The sequence below is a fragment of the Carassius auratus genome, chromosome 6, assembly GCF_003368295.1.
Source record: "Carassius auratus strain Wakin chromosome 6, ASM336829v1, whole genome shotgun sequence".
Classification (NCBI taxonomy): domain Eukaryota; kingdom Metazoa; phylum Chordata; class Actinopteri; order Cypriniformes; family Cyprinidae; genus Carassius; species Carassius auratus.
In genome coordinates this window covers 1,253,676-1,264,968 of record NC_039248.1, presented here as the reverse complement: position 1 = coordinate 1,264,968, position 11,293 = coordinate 1,253,676, and positions in this window count along the sequence as shown.

The window sequence follows — 11,293 nt, the reverse complement described above, 5'->3', positions numbered from 1 at the left end:
ATACTGAGAGCAGAAGTGTCTGGGGTTTGTCTGCGCTTCATTCACTGATCCAGCTGCTTCCAGACAGAATACTGCAGACCGAATATTACTCTGCGCCCGTCCTGTCCCATCCTCTCCCCCCCGCTCAGACGAGGCCCAGCATGGGGAGGTGAGGTGCATTATGGGATGCTCTGTTGACGGATGTGTCTGGTCTGGAGTGGCACACCTCACTGCTCTGACCCAATTAGAAGAGACGATCTTACACGTGTTCCCCACACTCTCTCTGCACGATTACCCTGACGGATGCCTCCTCCTCAGTTAGATGTAATCAGCACATCAGGAGTTAAACAGATTAACCTTCTTTAGAGACGAGCAGCCTCCTCCATCTGCTCCATACAGGGATCAATGTGTTAATGTGTATGTTAGGAAATATGATTGAGCTTTTCTGGATCCCTCAAACGCCGTCGAGTTACTGAGAAGATCCTCAAACCTCAAAGAGACGAGATAGCAGAACACACACACACACGGCTAGTCTCACTTTCTTCACTCGCTTTTGAAGGAAGGGGTTTTTGCTCACCAAGGCTGCATTTATTTGTTTAAAAATACAGTAAAAATTTTGAAAATTTGAAAAAATATTTCTATTTAAAATCACTGTTTTCTGTGTGAATCTGTGTTAAAGTGTAATGTATTTCTGTGATGCTCCGCTGTATTTTCAGCATCATTCCTCCAGTCTTGAGTGTCACATGATCTTCAGAAATCAGAATAATATTATGATTTACTGCTCAAGAAACATTTCTGATTATTATCAATGTTGAACAGAGTTGTGCTGCACAATATTTCTGTGGAAACTGTGATACATTGTGTTTTTCAGGATTCACAGATTAACATAAAGTTCAGAAGAACAGCATTTATTTGAAATAGAAATCTTTTGTAACATTATAAATGTCTTTAATGGCACTTTTGTAATGCATCCTGGTGAATAAAAATGTATTCTTAAAAACTAAAAATGTACTGACCCTAAACTTTTGAACTGTGCTGTATGTAAATCCAGAGAGAGAGAGAGAGAGAGAGAGAGACCAAAAAGTGAATTGATTTTAGGCTCATGTAATGTAGGCTGCAAAGTCTACAAGTTAAAGAGGGGGTGAAATGCTATTTCATGCATACTGAGTTTTTTACACTGTTAAAGAGTTGGATTCCCATGCTAAACATGGACACAGTTTCAAAAATTAAGTTGTACGTTTGAAGGAGTATTTCTGTTCCAAAAATACTCCCTCCGGTTTGTCACAAGTTTGGGAAAGTTTTTTTCGAGTATGGCTCTGTGTGACGTTAGATGGAGCGGAATTTCCTTATATGGGTCCTGAGGCACTTCTGCCGGAAGAGCGCGCGCTCCCGTATAGCAGAGCACTGAGAGCACAACAGACTTCACTGATCAGAGCGAGAGCATCACCAAATGTCACAAAAGAAGTGTGTTTTTGGTTGCCAGGGCAAGACAACCCTGCACAGATTACCAAAAGAGAAACAGCATTAAGGGACCAGTGGATGGAGTTTATTTTTACAGAGCATCAACGGAGTTGTGCAAGTGTTTGTGTTTGTTCCCTGCATTTCGAAGATGCTTGTTTTACAAACAAGGCCCAGTTTGACGCTGGATTTGCATATCGTTTATTTCTTAAGGATAATGCAATCCCAACGAAAAAGGGTCACGATCGTGTGTTGGAACCGCAGCCGGTGAGTAAAACTGCTTCAAATATCTCTGTGTTGTTAACTTAGCTATCGGTGTGTAAGCACATCAAGTAAACAACATGCGATGTTGTCATCAAACTGCACTTTCCACATGTACAGCTAAAAAAAAAAAAAAAAGACGACAAAGTGGAACTTAGTCATTTTCCAAAACCGCTAAGCAAATATATACAGTTTCAGTACATACCACATAGAGACGTCGTTGATGATGCTGCTCTTGTTAAATTTCAGCCTCTGGATCTGTGTCACAGCTTCCAAACACTCTCAACACAAAAGCCTACTGGCGCTCGTGATTCTTTAGCTCCGCCCACACGTCACGCCTCTAAGCGCTCGTGTTTTTCCGGGAAAAATCGGTACAGACTATCTTTCTCTTATGAATATAATAAAACTAAAGACTTTTTGGAGTTATGAAGGATGCAGTACTACTCTATAGGTACTCGAGATTAACAGGAGATTGAGTGAAAACCAGCATTTCACCCCCCCCCCCCCCCCTTTAATGTTAAGGTTAACCCATAGTGAAATAGCGATATTGTCCGTGATTTGTAGGTTATCCAGATTTTTTTTCTTTTTGTTGCATTTTTAATTGTTTTATGCGGGTTCATACTTTATTCTAACATTGGTTAACATGTTAATGAAGGCCTAAATGATAATTATAATATCAAATAATGATATTCTGACAAAGAGGCATCAGTACTGGAACACATGGCCATCAAACCCCCATCAGTCACTCAGGAAGACTTCACATTAAGACAGACTGTGAATGTGGTTTCATGTGGATACATCAGGATAGTTCTGAGCTTTGTGGACAAAGAAAAAGAAAGTAAGAGTGACCTGTTAATGTTCTCCAGTGATGTGTCCCAAATCAGACAGCAAGAGCTCGCTAGCATGTGAACAACTCTTCTGAACCTTCAAAGAAATGAATCATTGAGAACAAATGAAGTGTTTGGAGCACGTTGAATGTTTCATATGTTCCTCTCTTCGGCTAATGACAGGCGTCTGTGGTCAGCGTGACGAGGTCAGCAGTAATTAATGATGAGCCGCACGGGACTCTGGGTAATTAAACCTGTGCTGACGAGACGAGAGTGTGTGTTGTTTGTTGATGTTGAGTCGTTGGAGCAGAATGACCTGCTGTCTGCAGACACATGCCTGATCTGCTTTAAAGGAATTAAACACACTCATTAAACACACTCGTCTTGTTTCAAACCCCAAGATCTTCATTTCACACTGGAAGTTCAGAAGAATCTCCATGTAGATGTTTTACTTGTGTCTCCGGCTCCACAGAGTCACCAGGAGGTTCTTCATTGTCATCAATGATACTAGAACCCTAAACATCCTCGGAACCTTACAAACGCAGAACACGTTCTTTAGAGTCGAAAAAGGTTCTTTAGGTTTCTTCAGAATGGTTCATTCAGGAAGTGTTCACCGAAAGGTTCTTCTATGACATCACTGCAAAAACACCCGTATGGAACCTAGTATTTACATAATCTCAGATCAGGGTTTTTATTCATTTAGTAATTCATTCATTTAGTCTTAGTTTTACGTGTACGTGTATTTTTATAGCGCTTTTCACGACACACATCATTGCAAAGCAGCTTTACAGAACATGACACATTATATTTAGCAGTAGATTTTCAGCGGTGATCTCAAGTTGATGTCTATATGGCAGAAATGTACAGTATAAATCATAAATGTACATTAGAAATCATAAATGTACAGTAGAAATCATGAATTTACAGTAGAAATCATTAATGTACATAAGATATCATAAATGTACAGTAGAAATCATGAATTTACAGTAGAAATCATAAAAGTACAGAAGAAAATCATAAATGTACAGTAGAAATAATAAATGTACAGTAGAAATCATAAAAGTACAGAAGAAAACCATACATGTGAAGTAATCATAAATGTACAGAAGAAAATCATAAATGTACAGAAGAAATCATAAATGTACATTAGAAATAATACATTTAGAATAGAAATCATAAATGTACAGAAGGAATCATAAATGTACAAAAGAAATCATAAATGTACAGTAGAAATCATGAATTTACAAAAGAAATCATAAATGTACAGTAGAAATCATAAATTTACAGAAGAAAATTATAAATGTACAGAAGAAAAGCATAAATGTACAGTATAAAATCATAAATGTACAGTAGAAATCATAAATGTACAGAATAAAATCATAAATGTACTGAAGAAATCATAAGTGCACAGAAGAAAATCATAAATGTACAGTATAAAATCATAAATTTACAGAAGAAAATTATAAATGTACAGAAGAAAATCATAAATGTACAGTATAAAATCATAAATGTACAGTAGAAATCATAAATGTACAGTAGAAATCATAAATTTACAGAAGAAAATTATAAATGTACAGAAGAAAATCATAAATGTACAGTAGAAATCATAAATGTACAGTAGAAATCATAAATGTACAGAAGAAAATCATAAATGTACTGAAGAAATCATAAGTGCACAGAAGAAAATCATAAATGTACAGTATAAAATCATAAAGGTACAGAAGAAAATCATAAATGTACAGTATAAAATCATAAATGTACAGTATGAAATCATACATGTAAAGAAGAAAATCATAAATGTACAGAAGAAATAATAAATATAGAGTATGAAATCATAAATGTACAGTAGAAACCATAAATGTACAGTAGAAATCATGCAGTTAATTGATGACAGAGTGAACACTATTAACAGCGATGATTTTATGTTGCAATCAAAATTGTATGAAGTTTTCTACATTTGTAGACATTTTATAATGACACATTTGTATAATTAAAAGGAACAGTAGCATTTAATAGTCTCTTATTGGTCTGTTTCTTTATCTGGCACTTCAAATATCACATATGATACAAACACTTCATACATAATAGCAGTGCTGGGCGTAACGCATTACAAGTTACGTGAAGTACTTTTTTAATTTAGAAGGAAATATCTGAGTTACTTTTTCAAATTGGTAACGCCAGCTGCTTTTGACTTTTTGGTGTGAAAAGACTTTAACATTTGTAAAAAAATAAGTTTTAATAAAAATAAAAAATAAACAAGCAAGCCCTGCCCACAGTAACTTAAAAGTAACATAATTAGTTACTTTTTTAGGGAGTAACACAATATTGTAATGCATTACTTTACCAAACACTGCTTAATAGTATTTGATGATTAGTTAATTGCATTTAATAGATTACACTTGCAATAAAATATTTACAATTGGTTTGTAAAAGGTTTGACCAGCAGGCTTTGAAATAGTGAATCATTCAACAATTGATTCAAATTATTAAGCATTTTGAATGTTTCAAATCTTTCTACAGTGTGTTTTGTTTCCCTCCAGAAGTTATGACGTAAAAAAAAAAAAAAGAAAAAAAAAAAAAGAAAGCTATCTTACTTAAATAGAACATTTATATTTTAATTTCCTCAGAAGCTCCATGATTTTTTTTTTTTTTTTTTTTTGGACTTGAATCAACAGTTTGGGCCAGTGTCGCCACCTTGTGGACTAAGTAATTAATGCAAAAACAAACAAACAAACAAAAAACAAAACCAAGGCGCATGAGCTGAGCATACAGCGTAAACGCGGTTGATCTTTCTTTCTTTCTTTCTTTTTGAAAAGAAAAATGAAAATATTAATATATACATGAATTAACAACAAATGCAAATGTAAACACTTAATAGTACATATATTATCCACCTTATTACTAAGGTAATTAAAAGTCAGTCAGTGAATTGAATGTGCAAGACCTCTGGTGTTTTTGGCTTTCAGTGATTTTAAAATCAGTCAGTTATGCTACTTGATATTGCAACGTTTTTATTGTTATTATAGTTTTATGTCGTTATCACAAAACACTGGTTGGGAGGTGAAATATGTTTATTGTTTACTGCACTTTTTTATTTTCATGGACCTAGCAGCTAATGAATTCAGTCTTGCAAAATTGCAATAAATAAAAATAAGATGGATAAAGGGATATATTTTCAGTGAATGTCTTCCACTTGGTTCTGTCTGTCACACAGATCATCACACAGCTTCACAGGATTAGTGCACGAGGTGTGTGTTCATATGCTTTTATGATGTTTTTGGGACAGTTGTGGTGATTGTGTGGAAAACATTCTTATCTGGACTAATAAGCTACGGCAGGTTTGTGTGGCTGAGTGTTTTCTCGGTGTTGGAGTTGTCCTGAAGCCGCTGCTGTGATGGTCATGTGATGTGATGGGGGTCGTGGCCAGGTGTCTGACAGACTGACAGATTGTTGACACTGACACCGAAAAATCTCAAACTATTTTTATCTGCCCCTGTGTTTGGCTCCAAGCGACTTCAGATTGACCGATCACAAAAAACATCCGGAGCTCAAACGCCTGCTGAGCAGAAGGTGTGTGTGTGTGTGTGTGTGTCACCGGAGGCCTTATTCTCTGTTTATTTCCTGCTACATGTGTCTGCTGTGTTTGATCAGCGCATTTGTGTGTGTTTGTGTGTTTTACCTTGTCATCCTGAGACACAGATCAAAAAACAGACATGCTGGAAATAAAACCAGCCATGACCTTGAGCTCTCTCTCTCTCACACACACACACACACACACACACACACACACACTGATCAAAGGTGTCTAAATTAACCTCCACACACTCAGTGAAGTGCAGTGCAGTGAGTGTCCAGCAGGGGTCAGAGCAGCACCATCAAAACAATGCTCTGCTCCAGTTCTGAGATCTTCAACATGATTCATGTTCATATCGCAGATGTTCTGGAATCATCCATCTATCAGTAGATCTACTTTCTCTAGCAGAACTCAGCTGTTCTGGAAATCTGCATTCACATATTTTCTGGTGTTTGTAGGACAACTTGTGCTGGATCATATTAAAGCAGAGCGGGGCTAGTTGTCACACATTACACTCAAGTGCTGTGTTTATTTTTCAAAGTCACTTTCTGTACAGACACAAAACATTAAACTCTACAATTCTTAAATTGTTTTGTTCTTTTGTCAACTGCTTTGCATAAAGCGACTCAATGCATAAATGAAACTGCACAGAGCTGCATACTGTTGTAATATGGGTACACTGTTAAATTAAACCGCATATTATTGGCTTTACGGCTCAATTAAATCTTAATATTATTGTCTTTATACGGTGGCTGTTGTCTGAATATATGTCTTTCTGGTTTGTGTTCACATGTGAAAGATACAAAACTATGATGCAATGGCATAAACTGTTCTAAATCAATGCTATCTTAATTTAGATATATAAAGACCCAGTAACAATTTCTCCCATATTTCATAAGATACAGATGTGCATCAGCAGTTGATTTTAGTTTGAAGCTCCTGAATGTCAAAACTGCAGCGCTCATAAAAACATATTTAACACTTTGAGTTTAAACATGTAATCTAATTACAATTACTTAATTTTTGTAATCTGATTACTTATTCCAGATTACATGTAATCAGTTGTGCACCTAACATGCATGAAATCGGCCCATAGCAGATCTATACAGGTGGAGCTGGGGAGGTGGAGGGCTGCAGCGAGCTGATTGGCTGCTGATGTGTAAAGTGACCAATCAGCTGCGAGTAATGATGTGAGTAATGATGTGATTATATCAGACTGATTGTGTAATCCACAGTATTATTTCTGATCTGGGTCTGGACTCTGTCCGTCTCTCTTTATCCAGTTAGACAGTTTCAGTGCTGTCACATGTCCAAGCCTGCCAGCCAATCCGTGACCCCGGAACCGCTCTGACATCACGCATCAGCCCGTGGAGCGGCCGGCGGAGACGCATGTGTTTGTGACCCATATCACAGAGGTATCTGTGACCGGCCGTGTGCGGCGTTTAATACCCGGAGACAGATCCTCCTCCTGCAGTGCTGTGTAAAAGAGCTTTCAGAAGAAATATCCTAATCTTGAGCGCAGGCCGCTGAAGGGGAGGAGGGACTGTCAGAGTTCATCTCTGTTTCTCCTCGGGAGAAACGCCCACCGTCCGGATCCGGCCACCTCCGGCTCTTCTGGAATGAGGGGATTTTTCTCGTGCGTGGCTCTGTCACCTTGCTTTAAACACACAGGGAGCGAGAGCGACGGACGAGAGAGGAACAGGACGCTTCTGGTGCCCTGATGCAGAACCTGGCCTCGGGTGATTGGAGAAAACCAGTCCTGATGTTTTGTGCGTCTGGTCAATGGATGAGCTCTCCTGCGTTCAGATGACCCTCAGGAAACATCTCCAGTTATCTGCTGCATATGAGAGTCATTTCTCCTGCGCTCCTGGGCTTCACCACACTGAGATGCTTCTAGATGTTTCTGTTTTCCCCACTAAGAATCGGCCTGAGTTGCAGATTCAGTATTTCTATGAAATTAAAAAACATACATTTGTCAGAAAATCGTAATACTTGATTCTTTACAGAAACAGGATGATGGATGAATTGATGTCAAAATCAAATCAAAATCAGCTTAAAGTTCATTTTCATATTTTCCATCTTATGTATATATATTATATTATATTATATATATATATATATATATCAGCAAACTGATTTGTGCAATTTGAAAAAAAAAAAGAATACAAATGAAGAGATGCAAAATGACTAACACCATCAGAACTCACAAATGATGTGCGCTTCTGTTTTCCCTCCAAAATGATGTCACTTCCTGGGGGAAGATGTAATTGGGTCTTTTGTTAATTAAAGGGTTTTTACAAAAAAAAAAATGGATTTGTCAAAGAAAACCCTATTAATTGATCATCAGTTTAAATGATGTTCACAAGAAAACATGTTTAGTTTCAAACATTTTCATTAGAGAAGGTAAAAAAAAAGAAAATAAATCTTATTTCTTTAAGAGACAGTTAACCCAAAATGATCTTCATTTACTCTCCCTCATGTGTTTCTTCTGCAAAACATAAAAAAAAAAGATATTTAGAAAATTGAAATATGTTAATACTGTGGAAGTCGATGTGGTCTGAAGGTGTTTGGACACTAATGTTCTTCAAAACATATTTTGTGTTTTGCAGCAGAAATAAAGTAGTGCAGGTTCAGAATGACTTTAGGGAGCATAAATGATAGCAGATTGATCATTTTAAGGTAACTGTTCCTTTATTAAACTGAATAAAATCTAAAGGTCAGATGTTTCATCCAGTATAGTCCATAAACGCTGGTGAAAATGTTGTGCTTATCCAAACACCACGTCCAAAAATCTGCACCAGTACATATACATCTTATATGTGGGCTGTTGCTCATTTGAATTTATTAAATATTTAACATGAAATCACTCATGAGATGACAATGCACTAGTAAGATTACAATAAAACAAAACAGTGATTATATTATATTGTCAGTATGAATAATAGAGAGTGTGTAAAAGTGGCTGCCTGCAGGAGGGCTCTTTCTCTCTCTCTCTCTCTCTCTCTTATTCTCTCTCTCTCTCTGTCTCTCATTCTCTCTCTCTCTCTCACTCTCTCTCTCTCTCTCTCTCTCTCTGTCTCTCATTCTCTCTCTCTCTCTCTCTCTCTCTCTCTCTGTCCCTCTCTCTCTCTGTCTCTCATTCTCTCTCTCTCTCTCTCTCTCTCGATCCGAAGCGCTCTGAAAATTGGGGTCATGTTTATATGAGAGGGGTGTTTGTGATCAACATGAACTAAGCTGAAATAACCTGCTAATGACTGTCTGATTGATCTGATCAAACACTGCATTATTGTGCTGACAGTTCATGAGGTTTTGTATTTAATATTTATAAAACACATCAAAATCCACAGAAGATCCAAACCATAAAGTAGGTGCCGAAAATGATGATGAGCTTTCCTTGTTCTTCTGAGAAACCTATAATCTATATGATAAAAATTTTAAAATAACCAAAGCAAATGCTTGTATCATGAAAAATACAATCCATGGATGACAAATGGAGTGAAAAATGCCTGTAAAAAAAAAAAAAAGTATTTGTACCGATTGTTTTCAAGATCAAGAAGTAAAGATGATGAAGTTAGGTATAAAAAATATAAAAAACAAATTAGTTGGAATAATAGGAAGGCTAAAAAGGATTACTACACTAAATTGTTAGACAAAAATAAAAATAGTACAAAAGACACATTATAAATTATGTAATGCAAAAAGGCAAGGTAATCACAACATTTCCAAATAAGTTTACAAAGAACAATGTTGATCTTCGCATTAAACCTGAAATTGTAAATTAATTCAGTAATTATTTTGTAAATATTGGCTCTACTTTGTCACAAAAAATTCTAGATGGAAACATCAATGGTGGCACAGTACCAGATAATGCTGGCAGTGTCTTTCTTTAAAGTGTACAAGCGAGGGACATATTGACAATTGTCCAGAAGTGTGCCAATAAAAAATTAAATGATTATACTGATATGGATATGAATTATTAGATTAGATGTAATTATTGAGTCTTTTACCTATATATGTAATTTTTCATTTACTTCAGGGATATTTCCAGACTGCATGAAAATAGCCAAAGTTATTCCACTGTTTAAAAAAGGAAATAAATCTGAATTTTCTAATTCTAGACCAATATCATTACTTCCACAGTTCTCTAAAATTCTAGAGAAGTTTTTTTGAGATTAGACTGAATACATTTCTAAATGAATTTAAGTTTTTAAGTAACAGCCAATATGGGTTTCGTCCTAATCACTCAACTGCTACAGCAATTATCGAACTAATTGAAGAAATGACCAATGCTATAAATAAAATGCACTTTTTAGTAAGCATCTTTGTGGATCTTCAAAAAGCGTTTGATACGCTGGACCACAATATATTGTTGCATAAATTATATAAATATGGTATCAGAGGTGTGGCCAACCAATGGGTTACCAGCTATTTAAAAAAACAGAAGTCAGTTTGTTGAAATTGACAACATCTAGTCTAATAATTGTAACATAACTTGTGGGGTACCACAAGGATCGGTCCTAGGACCTATACTTTTTCGTCTTTATGTAAATTACATTGTGTCTGTGTCTCAGATACTGAGGTGCATTCTGTTTGTGGATGACACCACTTTATTCTATTCAGGAAAAAAATATAAAAGATGTCCTACAAATCATAGGGAATGAATTTCAGAAAATTATTAAGTGGTTCAATGCCAATTGATTGTCCCTAAATATTAGCAAAACTAAATGTATAATATTTTGTAGTAAAAAAAAAAAAAAAAAAAAAATCAAAATGTCACTGTATATTAATGGGTTAGAAATTGAAAGTGCACATGAGATTACGTTTCTTGGTATTATAATTGACAAACATTTGACATGGAAATCACATATTGATAATATTACAGTAAAGGTATTCCAAATAATGGGTGTGCTGCATAAAGTTAAAGTTTCACTAAATAAGAATGCATTGTATTTTGTTGTATAATTTTACTCTTACAGAAAAGAGTGATTAGAGTTACCAGTGAACTGGATACAGAGATCCAACTAATTATTTATTCATACAATTAAAAACTCTGGAATGAAATGAATTAGTAGAGTATAACCTTCTAAAAACCATGTATGAAGCTCTTCTGGAAAGTTTACAGAACAATTTGCAAAACAGATTCACCAAAAGGAAAAGCAGATATGAACTAAAAGGTACTGAGACTTTTACAAAA